At 39.8% G+C, this 5,362-nt stretch overlaps 1 pseudogene; it reads left to right on the top strand.

Moving 5' to 3' along the window:
* The first annotated feature begins 350 nt into the window (after positions 1-350).
* Positions 351-4,646, top strand: LOC144229412 (cell cycle progression protein 1 pseudogene; annotated as a pseudogene).
* The last annotated feature ends 716 nt before the right edge of the window (positions 4,647-5,362 follow it).

The raw sequence follows: 5,362 nt of genomic DNA, 5'->3' as shown, positions 1-5,362 counted from the left end.
TACCTTTATTATTCCTAGGCAGCCATTTTCTCTGTTGATTTAACACGTATTTACTAAGTACTTTATACTAGGACCACATATTGACCCTGAGAGTTCAGATACTTTAGAAGGACACTTGTGGAAGATAGTCTCAAATTCTTAAATTTCAGACATTTTAGGAGGGGTAATATTCTCTAATGCTGGGATTGTCACCCTCCTAGAAATACCTCAGTGTTGTCACCTTAAGAGCTAATGCTGCCAATCCTATCTTCCACTTATTAGAATTCCAGGCCACGAAGACTACAAAACAGAAGCACTTAGGGCTTAAAACTGGGTGTGAAATAAAAATACCAACATACTTTCTATAGGCTATGACCGCCACCACTGTGGCAGCCACTTCATTAGGATGGAGGAAACGCTGCCCGTTCAGACCTGAAAAACGTCTGAAAATTCCAGTGACAGACAGGGATTCATCTTATGGTTGGACTGTCATCCATTATGAAGGGTCTGATGTAGAGATGGTGAATTCTGAATGTAGTACAGCCAGTGACAGCTGTGAGCTTGCTCCAGAATGTACATCTTTAGAGTAAGAGAAGCTACAAATATTGCAGTCAGAGGAGGGAGTGAGGAGCCAAAATGGCACAGTGTTTATGGACAAAGAAACTGCTTACCCAGCTTTGGAGGAAACAAAGTCAGCAGTCGAGAAAGAAGAAGAAAAGTCATCTGAAGACAATGTCTCTTTTGGAACTGACAGTGATGATTCTGATATTGATAACCTTAAGCCACCTAAGTTAGAAGAAATTGAAAACCAAGAAGCTATAATTCTCAAAAAAGCACAGAGTCCCGAAGACTTTAACATGGGATCTTTTTCTAGCACCCAGTATACATTCTGTCATCCAGAAACCATGTTTTCATCCCAGGCTAGCAATGATAAATCAAATAGTAATGAAACCAGTCATCAGCCTAGTCCTGCCTTTGATGATGCCATGCTAGGAAGAGGAGTGTTCTTAACTCAGAATGTGGGGAGCAGCTACTCCCTAAACAAGAAACCAAACCCTCCAGGGAGCTGTGTAAATGCCAGTTCAATAAGTAAATGCCAGTGGTCTCAATAAGTGTGTTATAGTTGATTTGTGATTGCGATCAGCATGGGAATTGGGCATTTCTATGGCACAGTTCAGCTTCAGAAGCATCAACAGTCAGAAAGATACGTGAAGATGAACTGAAAGCTATGAAGGATTATCTTTCCCAGTGTCAACAGAAACAAGAATCTTTATAGATTATAAGTCATTGAAGGAAAACCTTACAAGATATTGGGCCCTTACTGAAGGAAAGATGTCCTTTGAGACTCAGAAAAAGAACTGATACAGAAAAATCATTATTTAAGAATATCTCTGTAGAAGGAAGCAAAAGCCTTATCTTCATTAGAAGAGTTAAGGAAACTAAGAGAACAGATTAGGATATTGGAAGATAAAGGGACAGGGACTGGACTCATTATAGAAAATCAGAAACTTAAGCAGCATCTGGAAGAAAAAAAGCTAAAGACAAACAGCTTCCTTAACCAAAGGGAGACTCTCCTGACAGAAGCAAAGATGCTAAGGAGGGAACTGGAGACAGAACATCTAATAAACATGGCTTTAAAGGTGGAACACCAGCAGTGAAGCCCTAGTGAGTCCTATAGCAACTCAGACTCTCCTAATGTATTGACTGAAAAAAAGGAAATAGAAATCTTATGGGGAAGACTCACCAAACTGAAGCAGAAGCTAAACTTTGGACAGCGGTGTTCTGATTTGTGGGAAAGACTCTATATTGAGGCAAAAGATAGAAATGTAAAACAAGAAATGCCAGAGGCCGGCTCCGGCAGGTCCAGGGGTCCCTGAAGGATGGACGGTGTCAGTGAGAGAGAGAGTGAGGGAGCCCCGAGATTCTTTCTGATCACCAGGCAGGCATCTCAGCTCTGACTGGGACTCAACTTTATTTTATAAGGGGAATGGCACAGAAGTGGCATTTGCCTTAGACAATGATTTCTGATAACAAACTTCTTTGATATGTAAGAATTTCCCAGAACATAGATTTGTAGAAGACTCATGCATAACCTTTATCAATAGTGATTGAGGTAGGGGATTTAGACGCTTATCTTATGAGAAAGGCAGGCATCTTTAGCATACCAGACAATGTTTTTAGCATAAAAGGGTGAAGTTACTTCTCTGTGAGCAGGGGTCAAACAGATCTTTCAGGAGAACACCTCTGATCCCATAATCACAAAAGGAGAAGTTCCTCAATAGGTTCCTCCTCAGGGAGCAATCAGCATATTCAAGGCCAAAATAACTCACTCCAACTACTTGATAACAATGCCTTGAGGTGGGGGGCGGCCAGTGCTCCAGGCAGAAACAAATGGTTGGGGTGCCCTTAACTCTAAATTAGCCTCTTTGTCTCAGGGCCAGACTCAAGCCCCCTTTATTATGTAAGTCTTGGATCTGCAAGGCCCTTAGGAAGAGGCTTTTAACAATCATCCACAATGTTTTCATCTGAAATCTCTTTGGAAAAGGCAGGAATATGCTTTTCCTTATGAGCAATCTGTGTGGGGAAGATCGGTCTGATCTGGAATATTGTGAGGCCTGGTCAATATCAGCAGCCTCACTTCCAACATGAGCCAGTAGTAGCAGAAGGAGATACCAGTTTTCATTTCTCATGGCAGGAGCTCTGCAAACGCTACCATTTCCTCGCTGTGACTGTCATCCAGCGAGGCCAGTGCGGCTCCCAGCAAAGAAACTGATGCAAACAAGAAAGAGGGCAGAGGAAACAACAGGGCTAAAAAATAAGTCAAAGGAAACATTTTGGGTTCAGTGAAGGAAGCGTTTGATGCCATGATGTCTACCAAGGATTTTGTGAGGCATCATAAAGAAGAAATTGAACAGGCTAAAGAAGCTATGGAAGAAAATCTGAAAAAAAAAAAAATCAGGTCAGTTATATACACTTCCAGGTATTTTAAAGATACCACCAAGAATATCCTTGAAGAAAAGGGCAATCAAAGATTTGGTGCTGTAAGGCCACAAGTCTAAACGTCTAAACCAAACTGACTCCATGACAGGCTTTAAGTTTCCCCTCTGAACTAGAAGGCCTGAGTTTCAGCTTCCCGGAAACTATCAGGCAGTTACACATTGCCCAAGGCAGGAGAAACCACCCTTGCAACACCCAATCAGGAAAGGCCAGTGACCACCCTCCACATTACTAAGGGAGAGGCCTGGAGATAGAAACTATAGATAGGACCCTGTTACCTAATGTTAAAGTTAACCTGTTAGTCGCCGAACAAGACCCTAGACTCGCTCTGTGATTGGTTGAATTTAAAGGTACTCTAAACGTTGTAATTGGATCCCGCCAAAAGTAACGAATACTCTAGACAATGTGTATGGTCAAACCCGCTGTCAATGATGTTGAATTATTATGATTGGATCACTCTTCCCATGTCACAACTTCTGTAACTCCCCCGTCTCAGACCCCATAAAAACCCTACTCTGCCCATGTTGGAGGCTCTCAGCACGAACTCATATGCTGGTGAAGTCTGTGAGGCCGAGCTTAAGCCCGTAATAAAGCCCTTTGCCTTTGCATGTGTGACTCGGTCTCCCTGGTGGTCTCTGGTCGGTGAGGATACTACGATCTGGGTATAACAGTGCCACAAAAGAAGCAGCAGCTCAAAAACCAACAACAGTCTTTTTTTTATTAATTTTTAAAAATGCTTATTCATTTTTGAGAGAGAGAGAGAAAGACAGAGTGTGAGTGGGGGAGGGGCAGAGAGAGAGGAAGACACAGAAACCAAAACAGGCTCCAGGCTCTGAGTTGTCAGCACAGAGCTCAAAGTGAGGCTTGAACCCAGGAACCATGAGATCATGACCTGAGCTCAAGTCGGATTCTTAACCAACTGAGCCACCCAGGTACCCCCAACAACAGTCTTTAGTGAGTATTTACACTCACAGTATAAGGCACGTACATAAAACCAGAGATATAAAGGTAAAGAGAAGGAAGGAAAGAAAAACCAATTCACTCTGAAGAATTTAGAAAAAATACAAATTCACAGAAATGCAGTGCTGAGCATGACTGTAGTGAAAATTATGGTTTTTACAGAAGGAAGTCTTGTTCTGGTGTATCTGAATGTGTTCAACAGGGGTCCAATAACTTTTTAAATATGAATGTATTGAAACATGTAAGGATAGATGAATTTAGACAGTTAATTAAAAGATATTTATTTAAAAAACTGGATGTTTTTCATCATTAGAAATAATGATCCATTTATCACTAAGTTTTCCTCAATGGTATCCTTATATATGATCAGAAGCTCTTCACTGACTTTGCTAATGATGTTAAAGATTATCTTAAAGACATGAAGGGATATCAGATAATGGTAGAGTGTTGGAGAAATTGGATGAGTATATATATATGCAGACACTTCTTTGTTCACACTCTGACCCCTCCTCTTTTCCGCAGTCAACCAGATAAAAAACAATGGATGGTAAATATTTAAAACTCCAGGCATCAAAAAAAGAGCAGAAGCACCCTTAGCCACAAACTTATGAAAGAGAAGGTAAATGGCATAAATAAGGTCACAATAATGGAAGACACATGGCTAATCTTGAAATAAAATCAGGGCAATTACTTTTGACCCTAAATATTGATCATCATGGTTAACTTAACTCAGAAAATAGCAACAGAAACATGGAGATTTTTTTGCAAGGTTGGCATTGAAACTAAAATGAAACTATCAAGATAATGTCTTTCTACCATTTCTAAGTATCAGTTTGATGACTTCACATTACTATTCAGAAGCATCAAGCAAAAGCGTACTACCTTGCATTTTCCTATAGTTTAGCTTTGCTGAATTTTTTTTTTTTTTTTTTTTTTTTGGCACTGGGAATGTCCACCTGTAGTTTTCAGGACATCAGGTAAGCAACAGATTTTGTACATGAATTGAATCTTTCTTTGAGCTGAAAGTGAGCTCAAATCATATGACAAAGTGTAATTAACACTGATAATTTGTGTTGCATTTGCAGTAAAGCTTGAAAACAGGACATTGTGATGGAATTTCATTTTTAACATTTTATAATCTTACACTTGCTTCTTGTCTTTTTGTAGGTTCAAGAGCCCCTTTGACTTGTGAAGAATTTGCTGGCTTCTTATGAGCTTGCTGACTTGTTTTCTTGTGAAATTTCTTGCACATCTGAATATTGTGGAAGAAACAATAAAACCCACCATGAGGATATCTAAAGGGCTTCCTTTAAAATCTGGCATTTGTATTAAAGTATGATTTTATACTTTGTGATATGTTTTATACATTTCCTCAATGGTGATATTTGGTAAAGTAGTTCAGTGGCTTTTTTTTTTTTTTTTTTTT

The sequence above is a fragment of the Crocuta crocuta genome, unplaced genomic scaffold, assembly GCF_008692635.1.
Source record: "Crocuta crocuta isolate KB4526 unplaced genomic scaffold, BGI_CrCroc_1.0 scaffold422, whole genome shotgun sequence".
NCBI classification, from domain to species: domain Eukaryota; kingdom Metazoa; phylum Chordata; class Mammalia; order Carnivora; family Hyaenidae; genus Crocuta; species Crocuta crocuta.
This window is presented reverse-complemented; position numbering and strand designations above follow the sequence as displayed.